A 9,846-nucleotide genomic window follows, 5' to 3' on the forward strand; every position below is an offset into this window, starting at 1 on the left:
AAATTTTCGCAGCCGGCAGGACTCGAACCTACGCTCCCAGAGGGAATCTGATTTCAAGTCAGACGCCTTAACCACTCGGCCACGACTGCCGGTGGCGGAAGCGACTCCCGACAAGTGAAACCGCCATCTTCAGAAGCAATCTGATGGCACAAAACGGCGTGGCCTCACTCTTTTCTCTAGGGTTTCCATTAGCCGCTACGAAAGTGTAGTCATTTTTGCCCAGACAGGGACTTGAACCCAGGACCCTAACGCTCTACCGACTCAGCTATGCGGGCCCACGCACGAGCATTATCGTACAGCTGCGTGGTGTGCGAGTGATTCGCATGTCGTAATTACTGGCTTATGGCTCCAATGGCGACTTCACCGACTTCCCACTGACGCACCGCTGACGCTAGTTTTCTGGCGCCTTAAAACGATGGACATACCTCCAAGCAGCTGCGAGATCTTAAGAAAAGAAACGCTGCACCACTGCTTTTGCCGCACTCGAATGATTGAAATTGCGATTCTTAAAAAGAATCTGAAATGTTCGCTCTCTCCATCACTTTCGAGCACATCTGTGCTGCAGTACCAGCGTCAGTGTGAGGTGAACCGATAGCCACAGTAAGCAGCGGTCGTCGCGAAAACTCAGTATTCTTAAAACGGAAATTTTCGTCTTGTTGAGAATGGCGTCACTGGTTTGCACCCGCATTCGCCCACGCATGTCACATGTGTGCGAAAATGTTTGCTCCTCTTTACGCAAAATCGCACGCAGCCGGTAGGATTCGAACCTACGCTCCCACAGGGAATCTGATTTCGAGTCGGACGCCTTAACCACTCGGCCACGACTGCCGTTAGCGCGGTGCAACTGCTACCGTTTAAAGCACTGTGGTGTCAGAAAACGGCGTAGCTGCATTATTTTCCGTAACGTTTCCAGCGCTACCAGACGAATCGCTACCAAAGTATTAAAATCTCCACCTGGACAGGGACTTGAACCCTGGACCCTTAGCTTAAACGCCTAACGCTCTACCGACTGAGCTATCCGGGCACACGACGCTGTGAAACCTCCCACGATGCACAACTATACATTGACTCATGTCCTTTACTGTTGTGCAATCGCTGTATGGGGCTGTTACTAATAAAACGTCGCCTAAATGCTGTCTACAAACTTATCGCGCTAAGCTCGTAACACACTATCGAAGACTGCTGGCACATGATGCAACAACAAATTGCACCAGTTGTTACGTCTCATACGTTGGAGCAGAGAATTTACGTGTTTTGTCGACACTCACTGGGCAATTGGAAAATTCACAAGCATTTCGAATGCAATGTTTCCCACGTTTTCGCTCATTTCACGGTTCCGTTGAAGACGTTCTTCACCACCTGACACAGAAAAAGGAATGCAGTCGGTAGGATATTTTTAATCCTTTTGCTTCTAAGGGAGTTAGTTGTCTAGTGAGTTCCTCTTACGGCATGCACTAGGCAACCAGAACAGCTACAGGAGAGAGTCATTTTTGTTGTCAGCGGTAGTTGCATTATCACAAACGCAGAGTAATTCCATTGGCGTCGCATCAAAATGAATACCTGCCGAAACCCGGGATCGAACCAGGGACCTTTAGATCTTCAGTCTAACGCTCTCCCAACTGAGCTATTTCGGCTGACGTTCAAGGCGGCCATTTGCATGTGTTCGTTCACGTCTGCCTCGTTGCCAGTTTCACAGTCACCTTCGTCTGATAAGACACAGGGGCGCTGAAAGGCGAGCAGGCGATGCAGTGAAGTTCCACACACATTTCTTCTGCTTCCGTCATCGTAACAAGCAAACATGTCGACTCGATTCGTGTAATATTGACTTCGCTGACGCTAGCAAACCCGTGCTATATCGATGCCAGGGGCAACTCGTGTGCAGAGAACGAGACACGAGAAGGAGTGAGCCTCTCCACCGTATGAGAGGCAGTATCTAGCAGATACGCACGGTAAAACATTCCACCTGCGTTAGCTCATAAATTGCTACATGTCATCGTCTGCAAGCTAAAATGGACACATCTGCACTGCCCAGTGAGGCGACACTTGTACTAACACCTGGTGGACGGCTGTGAGACGCGGAGATGAGCTGCGGCTTCTGGGCGCGACTGTAACGCTGCGCCCTGGATCAAATAACACTGCACATTGCTGGTGACCCACGTGTTTAGTAGTGACGCAACTGCTAGGATGCAGCTGAACGTCCGCCTTTTGAGAGCGAGAAAATTTTCGCAGCCGGCAGGACTCGAACCTACGCTCCCAGAGGGAATCTGATTTCAAGTCAGACGCCTTAACCACTCGGCCACGACTGCCGGTGGCGGAAGCGACTCCCGACAAGTGAAACCGCCATCTTCAGAAGCAATCTGATGGCACAAAACGGCGTGGCCTCACTCTTTTCTCTAGGGTTTCCATTAGCCGCTACGAAAGTGTAGTCATTTTTGCCCAGACAGGGACTTGAACCCAGGACCCTAACGCTCTACCGACTCAGCTATGCGGGCCCACGCACGAGCATTATCGTACAGCTGCGTGGTGTGCGAGTGATTCGCATGTCGTAATTACTGGCTTATGGCTCCAATGGCGACTTCACCGACTTCCCACTGACGCACCGCTGACGCTAGTTTTCTGGCGCCTTAAAACGATGGACATACCTCCAAGCAGCTGCGAGATCTTAAGAAAAGAAACGCTGCACCACTGCTTTTGCCGCACTCGAATGATTGAAATTGCGATTCTTAAAAAGAATCTGAAATGTTCGCTCTCTCCATCACTTTCGAGCACATCTGTGCTGCAGTACCAGCGTCAGTGTGAGGTGAACCGATAGCCACAGTAAGCAGCGGTCGTCGCGAAAACTCAGTATTCTTAAAACGGAAATTTTCGTCTTGTTGAGAATGGCGTCACTGGTTTGCACCCGCATTCGCCCACGCATGTCACATGTGTGCGAAAATGTTTGCTCCTCTTTACGCAAAATCGCACGCAGCCGGTAGGATTCGAACCTACGCTCCCACAGGGAATCTGATTTCGAGTCGGACGCCTTAACCACTCGGCCACGACTGCCGTTAGCGCGGTGCAACTGCTACCGTTTAAAGCACTGTGGTGTCAGAAAACGGCGTAGCTGCATTATTTTCCGTAACGTTTCCAGCGCTACCAGACGAATCGCTACCAAAGTATTAAAATCTCCACCTGGACAGGGACTTGAACCCTGGACCCTTAGCTTAAACGCCTAACGCTCTACCGACTGAGCTATCCGGGCACACGACGCTGTGAAACCTCCCACGATGCACAACTATACATTGACTCATGTCCTTTACTGTTGTGCAATCGCTGTATGGGGCTGTTACTAATAAAACGTCGCCTAAATGCTGTCTACAAACTTATCGCGCTAAGCTCGTAACACACTATCGAAGACTGCTGGCACATGATGCAACAACAAATTGCACCAGTTGTTACGTCTCATACGTTGGAGCAGAGAATTTACGTGTTTTGTCGACACTCACTGGGCAATTGGAAAATTCACAAGCATTTCGAATGCAATGTTTCCCACGTTTTCGCTCATTTCACGGTTCCGTTGAAGACGTTCTTCACCACCTGACACAGAAAAAGGAATGCAGTCGGTAGGATATTTTTAATCCTTTTGCTTCTAAGGGAGTTAGTTGTCTAGTGAGTTCCTCTTACGGCATGCACTAGGCAACCAGAACAGCTACAGGAGAGAGTCATTTTTGTTGTCAGCGGTAGTTGCATTATCACAAACGCAGAGTAATTCCATTGGCGTCGCATCAAAATGAATACCTGCCGAAACCCGGGATCGAACCAGGGACCTTTAGATCTTCAGTCTAACGCTCTCCCAACTGAGCTATTTCGGCTGACGTTCAAGGCGGCCATTTGCATGTGTTCGTTCACGTCTGCCTCGTTGCCAGTTTCACAGTCACCTTCGTCTGATAAGACACAGGGGCGCTGAAAGGCGAGCAGGCGATGCAGTGAAGTTCCACACACATTTCTTCTGCTTCCGTCATCGTAACAAGCAAACATGTCGACTCGATTCGTGTAATATTGACTTCGCTGACGCTAGCAAACCCGTGCTATATCGATGCCAGGGGCAACTCGTGTGCAGAGAACGAGACACGAGAAGGAGTGAGCCTCTCCACCGTATGAGAGGCAGTATCTAGCAGATACGCACGGTAAAACATTCCACCTGCGTTAGCTCATAAATTGCTACATGTCATCGTCTGCAAGCTAAAATGGACACATCTGCACTGCCCAGTGAGGCGACACTTGTACTAACACCTGGTGGACGGCTGTGAGACGCGGAGATGAGCTGCGGCTTCTGGGCGCGACTGTAACGCTGCGCCCTGGATCAAATAACACTGCACATTGCTGGTGACCCACGTGTTTAGTAGTGACGCAACTGCTAGGATGCAGCTGAACGTCCGCCTTTTGAGAGCGAGAAAATTTTCGCAGCCGGCAGGACTCGAACCTACGCTCCCAGAGGGAATCTGATTTCAAGTCAGACGCCTTAACCACTCGGCCACGACTGCCGGTGGCGGAAGCGACTCCCGACAAGTGAAACCGCCATCTTCAGAAGCAATCTGATGGCACAAAACGGCGTGGCCCTCACTCTTTTCTCTAGGGTTTCCATTAGCCGCTACGAAAGTGTAGTCATTTTTGCCCAGACAGTGGACTTGAACCCAGGACCCCTAACGCTCTACCGACTCAGCTATGCGGGCCCACGCACGAGCATTATCGTACAGCTGCGTGGTGTGCGAGTGATTCGCATGTCGTAATTACTGGCTTATGGCTCCAATGGCGACTTCACCGACTTCCCGCTGACGCTAGTTTTCTGGCGCCTTAAAACGATGGACATACCTCCAAGCAGCTGCGAGATCTTAAGAAAAGAAACGCTGCACCACTGCTTTTTGCCGCACTCGAATGATTGAAATTGCGATTCTTAAAAAGAATCTGAAATGTTCGCTCTCTCCATCACTTCGAGCACATCTGTGCTGCAGTACCAGCGTCAGTGTGAGGTGAACCGATAGCCACAGTAAGCAGCGGTCGTCGCGAAAACTCAGTATTCTTAAAACGGAAATTTTCGTCTTGTTGAGAATGGCGTCACTGGTTTGCACCCGCATTCGCCCACGCATGTCACATGTGTGCGAAAATGTTTGCTCCTCTTTACGCAAAATCGCACGCAGCCGGTAGGATTCGAACCTACGCTCCCACAGGGAATCTGATTTCGAGTCGGACGCCTTAACCACTCGGCCACGACTGCCGTTAGCGCGGTGCAACTGCTACCGTTTAAAGCACTGTGGTGTCAGAAAACGGCGTAGCTGCATTATTTTCCGTAACGTTTCCAGCGCTACCAGACGAATCGCTACCAAAGTATTAAAATCTCCACCTGGACAGGGACTTGAACCCTGGACCCTTAGCTTAAACGCCCTAACGCTCTACCGACTGAGCTATCCGGGCACACGACGCTGTGAAACCTCCCACGATGCACAACTATACATTGACTCATGTCCTTTACTGTTGTGCAATCGCTGTATGGGGCTGTTACTAATAAAACGTCGCCTAAATGCTGTCTACAAACTTATCGCGCTAAGCTCGTAACACACTATCGAAGACTGCTGGCACATGATGCAACAACAAATTGCACCAGTTGTTACGTCTCATACGTTGGAGCAGAGAATTTACGTGTTTTGTCGACACTCACTGGGCAATTGGAAAATTCACAAGCATTTCGAATGCAATGTTTCCCACGTTTTCGCTCATTTCACGGTTCCGTTGAAGACGTTCTTCACCACCTGACACAGAAAAAGGAATGCAGTCGTAGGTAGGATTTTTTTAATCCTTTTGCTTCTAAGGGAGTTAGTTGTCTAGTGAGTTCCTCTTACGGCATGCACTAGGCAACCAGAACAGCTACAGGAGAGAGTCATTTTTGTTGTCAGCGGTAGTTGCATTATCACAAACGCAGAGTAATTCCATTGGCGTCGCATCAAAATGAATACCTGCCGAAACCCGGGATCGAACCAGGGACCTTTAGATCTTCAGTCTAACGCTCTCCCAACTGAGCTATTTCGGCTGACGTTCAAGGCGGCCATTTGCATGTGTTCGTTTCACGTCTGCCTCGTTGCCAGTTTCACAGTCACCTTCGTCTGATAAGACACAGGGGCGCTGAAAGGCGAGCAGGCGATGCAGTGAAGTTCCCACACACATTTCTTCTGCTTCCGTCATCGTAACAAGCAAACATGTCGACTCGATTCGTTGTAATATTGACTTCGCTGACGCTAGCAAACCCGTGCTATATCGATGCCAGGGGCAACTCGTGTGCAGAGAACGAGACACGAGAAGGAGTGAGCCTCTCCACCGTATGAGAGGCAGTATCTAGCAGATACGCACGGTAAAACATTCCACCTGCGTTAGCTCATAAATTGCTACATGTCATCGTCTGCAAGCTAAAATGGACACATCTGCACTGCCCAGTGAGGCGACACTTGTACTAACACCTGGTGGACGGCTGTGAGACGCGGAGATGAGCTGCGGCTTCTGGGCGCGACTGTAACGCTGCGCCCTGGATCAAATAACACTGCACATTGCTGGTGACCCACGTGTTTAGTAGTGACGCAACTGCTAGGATGCAGCTGAACGTCCGCCTTTTGAGAGCGAGAAAATTTTCGCAGCCGGCCAGGACTCGAACCTACGCTCCCAGAGGGAATCTGATTTCAAGTCAGACGCCTTAACCACTCGGCCACGACTGCCGGTGGCGGAAGCGACTCCCGACAAGTGAAACCGCCATCTTCAGAAGCAATCTGATGGCACAAAACGGCGTGGCCTCACTCTTTTCTCTAGGGTTTCCATTAGCCGCTACGAAAGTGTAGTCATTTTGCCCAGACAGGGACTTGAACCCAGGACCCTAACGCTCTACCGACTCAGCTATGCGGGCCCACGCACGAGCATTATCGTACAGCTGCGTGGTGTGCGAGTGATTCGCATGTCGTAATTACTGGCTTATGGCTCCAATGGCGACTTCACCGACTTCCCACTGACGCACCGCTGACGCTAGTTTTCTGGCGCCTTAAAACGATGGACATACCTCCAAGCAGCTGCGAGATCTTAAGAAAAGAAACGCTGCACCACTGCTTTTGCCGCACTCGAATGATTGAAATTGCGATTCTTAAAAAGAATCTGAAATGTTCGCTCTCTCCATCACTTTCGAGCACATCTGTGCTGCAGTACCAGCGTCAGTGTGAGGTGAACCGATAGCCACAGTAAGCAGCGGTCGTCGCGAAAACTCAGTATTCTTAAAACGGAAATTTTCGTCTTGTTGAGAATGGCGTCACTGGTTTGCACCCGCATTCGCCCACGCATGTCACATGTGTGCGAAAATGTTTGCTCCTCTTTACGCAAAATCGCACGCAGCCGGTAGGATTCGAACCTACGCTCCCACAGGGAATCTGATTTCGAGTCGGACGCCTTAACCACTCGGCCACGACTGCCGTTAGCGCGGTGCAACTGCTACGTTTAAAGCACTGTGGTGTCAGAAAACGGCGTAGCTGCATTATTTTCCGTACGTTTCCAGCGCTACCAGACGAATCGCTACCAAAGTATTAAAATCTCCACCTGGACAGGGACTTGAACCCTGGACCCTTAGCTTAAACGCCTAACGCTCTACCGACTGAGCTATCCGGGCACACGACGCTGTGAAACCTCCCACGATGCACAACTATACATTGACTCATGTCCTTTACTGTTGTGCAATCGCTGTATGGGGCTGTTACTAATAAAACGTCGCCTAAATGCTGTCTACAAACTTATCGCGCTAAGCTCGTAACACACTATCGAAGACTGCTGGCACATGATGCAACAACAAATTGCACCAGTTGTTACGTCTCATACGTTGGAGCAGAGAATTTACGTGTTTTGTCGACACTCACTGGGCAATTGGAAAATTCCACAAGCATTTCGAATGCAATGTTTCCCACGTTTTCGCTCATTTCACGGTTCCGTTGAAGACGTTCTTCACCACCTGACACAGAAAAAGGAATGCAGTCGGTAGGATATTTTTAATCCTTTTGCTTCTAAGGGAGTTAGTTGTCTAGTGAGTTCCTCTTACGGCATGCACTAGGCAACCAGAACAGCTACAGGAGAGAGTCATTTTTGTTGTCAGCGGTAGTTGCATTATCACAAACGCAGAGTAATTCCATTGGCGTCGCATCAAATGAATACCTGCCGAAACCCGGGATCGAACCAGGGGACCTTTAGATCTTCAGTCTAACGCTCTCCCAACTGAGCTATTTCGGCTGACGTTCAAGGCGGCCATTTGCATGTGTTCGTTCACGTCTGCCTCGTTGCCAGTTTCACAGTCACCTTCGTCTGATAAGACACAGGGGCGCTGAAGGCGAGCAGGCGATGCAGTGAAGTTCCACACACATTTCTTCTGCTTCCGTCATCGTAACAAGCAAAACATGTCGACTCGATTCGTGTAATATTGACTTCGCTGACGCTAGCAAAACCCGTGCTATATCGATGCCAGGGGCAACTCGTGTGCAGAGAACGAGACACGAGAAGGAGTGAGCCTCTCCACCGTATGAGAGGCAGTATCTAGCAGATACGCACGGTAAAACATTCCACCTGCGTTAGCTTCATAAATTGCTACATGTCATCGTCTGCAAGCTAAAATGGACACATCTGCACTGCCCAGTGAGGGCGAACACTTGTACTAACACCCTGGTGGACGGCTGTGAGACGCGGAGATGAGCTGCGGCTTCTGGGCGCGACTGTAACGCTGCGCCCTGGATCAAATACACTGCACATTGCTGGTGACCCAAGTGTTTAGTAGTGACGCAACTGCTAGGATGCAGCTGAACGTCCGCCTTTTGAGAGCGAGAAAATTTTCGCAGCCGGCGAGGACTCGAACCTACGCTCCCAGAGGGAATCTGATTTCAAGTCAGACGCCTTAACCACTCGGCCACGACTGCCCGGTGTCGGAAGCGACTCCCGACAAGTGAAACCGCCATCTTCAGAAGCAATCTGATGGCACAAAACGGCGTGGCCTCACTCTTTTCTCTAGGGTTTCCATTAGCCGCTCCGAAGTGTAGTCATTTTTGCCCAGACAGGGACTTGAACCCAGGACCCTAACGCTCTACCGACTCAGCTATGCGGGCCCCACGCACGAGCATTATCGTACAGCTGCGTGGTGTGCGAGTGATTCGCAATGTCGTAATTACTGGCTTATGGCTCCAATGGCGACTTCACCGACTTCCCACTGACGCACCGCTGACGCTAGTTTTCTGGCGCCTTAAAACGATGGACATACCTCCAAGCAAGCTGCGAGATCTTAAGAAAAGAAACGCTGCACCACTGCTTTTGCCGCACTCGAATGATTGAAATTGCGATTCTTAAAAAGAATCTGAAATGTTCGCTCTCTCCATCACTTTCGAGCACATCTGTGCTGCAGTACCAGCGTCAGTGTGAGGTGAACCGATAGCCACAGTAAGCAGCGGTCGTCGCGAAAACTCAGTATTCTTTAAACGGAAATTTTCGTCTTGTTGAGAATGGCGTCACTGGTTTGCACCCGCATTCGCCCACGCATGTCACATGTGTGCGAAAATGTTTGCTCCTCTTTACGCAAAATCGCACGCAGCCGGTAGGATTCGAAACCTACGCTCCCACAGGGAATCTGATTCGAGTCGGACGCCTTAACCACTCGGCCACGGACTGCCCGTTAGCGCGCGTGCAACTGCTACCCGTTTAAAGCACTGTGGTGTCAGAAAACGGCGTAGCTGCATTATTTTCGTAACGTTTCCAGCGCTACAGACGAATCGCTACCAAAGTATTAAAATCTCCACCTGGACAGGGACTTGA

General features: G+C 50.2%; 16 non-coding genes across 16 annotated transcripts; all 16 read right to left on the reverse strand.

The window, feature by feature from the left end:
- Positions 1-7: 7 nt before the first annotated feature.
- On the reverse strand, positions 8-89 carry Trnas-uga. Its single transcript has one exon. It is a non-coding gene; the product is annotated as a tRNA-Ser (tRNA).
- A 657-nt stretch (positions 90-746) lies between these two features.
- Positions 747-828, reverse strand: Trnas-cga. Its single transcript has one exon. It is a non-coding gene; the product is annotated as a tRNA-Ser (tRNA).
- Positions 829-951: 123 nt separating this feature from the next.
- On the reverse strand, positions 952-1,024 carry Trnak-uuu. Its single transcript has one exon. It is a non-coding gene; the product is annotated as a tRNA-Lys (tRNA).
- A 537-nt stretch (positions 1,025-1,561) lies between these two features.
- Positions 1,562-1,634, reverse strand: Trnaf-gaa. Its single transcript has one exon. It is a non-coding gene; the product is annotated as a tRNA-Phe (tRNA).
- Positions 1,635-2,224: 590 nt separating this feature from the next.
- On the reverse strand, positions 2,225-2,306 carry Trnas-uga. The gene has a single exon. It is a non-coding gene; the product is annotated as a tRNA-Ser (tRNA).
- Positions 2,307-2,963: 657 nt separating this feature from the next.
- Trnas-cga lies at positions 2,964-3,045 on the reverse strand. Its single transcript has one exon. It is a non-coding gene; the product is annotated as a tRNA-Ser (tRNA).
- Positions 3,046-3,168: 123 nt separating this feature from the next.
- On the reverse strand, positions 3,169-3,241 carry Trnak-uuu. The gene has a single exon. It is a non-coding gene; the product is annotated as a tRNA-Lys (tRNA).
- A 537-nt stretch (positions 3,242-3,778) lies between these two features.
- On the reverse strand, positions 3,779-3,851 carry Trnaf-gaa. The gene has a single exon. It is a non-coding gene; the product is annotated as a tRNA-Phe (tRNA).
- A 590-nt stretch (positions 3,852-4,441) lies between these two features.
- On the reverse strand, positions 4,442-4,523 carry Trnas-uga. Its single transcript has one exon. It is a non-coding gene; the product is annotated as a tRNA-Ser (tRNA).
- Positions 4,524-5,172: 649 nt separating this feature from the next.
- Positions 5,173-5,254, reverse strand: Trnas-cga. The gene has a single exon. It is a non-coding gene; the product is annotated as a tRNA-Ser (tRNA).
- A 737-nt stretch (positions 5,255-5,991) lies between these two features.
- On the reverse strand, positions 5,992-6,064 carry Trnaf-gaa. The gene has a single exon. It is a non-coding gene; the product is annotated as a tRNA-Phe (tRNA).
- Positions 6,065-6,657: 593 nt separating this feature from the next.
- Trnas-uga lies at positions 6,658-6,740 on the reverse strand. Its single transcript has one exon. It is a non-coding gene; the product is annotated as a tRNA-Ser (tRNA).
- Positions 6,741-7,396: 656 nt separating this feature from the next.
- Trnas-cga lies at positions 7,397-7,478 on the reverse strand. Its single transcript has one exon. It is a non-coding gene; the product is annotated as a tRNA-Ser (tRNA).
- Positions 7,479-7,599: 121 nt separating this feature from the next.
- On the reverse strand, positions 7,600-7,672 carry Trnak-uuu. Its single transcript has one exon. It is a non-coding gene; the product is annotated as a tRNA-Lys (tRNA).
- Positions 7,673-8,209: 537 nt separating this feature from the next.
- Trnaf-gaa lies at positions 8,210-8,283 on the reverse strand. The gene has a single exon. It is a non-coding gene; the product is annotated as a tRNA-Phe (tRNA).
- A 594-nt stretch (positions 8,284-8,877) lies between these two features.
- Positions 8,878-8,960, reverse strand: Trnas-uga. The gene has a single exon. It is a non-coding gene; the product is annotated as a tRNA-Ser (tRNA).
- Positions 8,961-9,846: the final 886 nt, after the last annotated feature.

Source organism: Schistocerca piceifrons, unplaced genomic scaffold (assembly GCF_021461385.2).
Source record: "Schistocerca piceifrons isolate TAMUIC-IGC-003096 unplaced genomic scaffold, iqSchPice1.1 HiC_scaffold_1336, whole genome shotgun sequence".
Lineage (NCBI taxonomy): Eukaryota > Metazoa > Arthropoda > Insecta > Orthoptera > Acrididae > Schistocerca > Schistocerca piceifrons.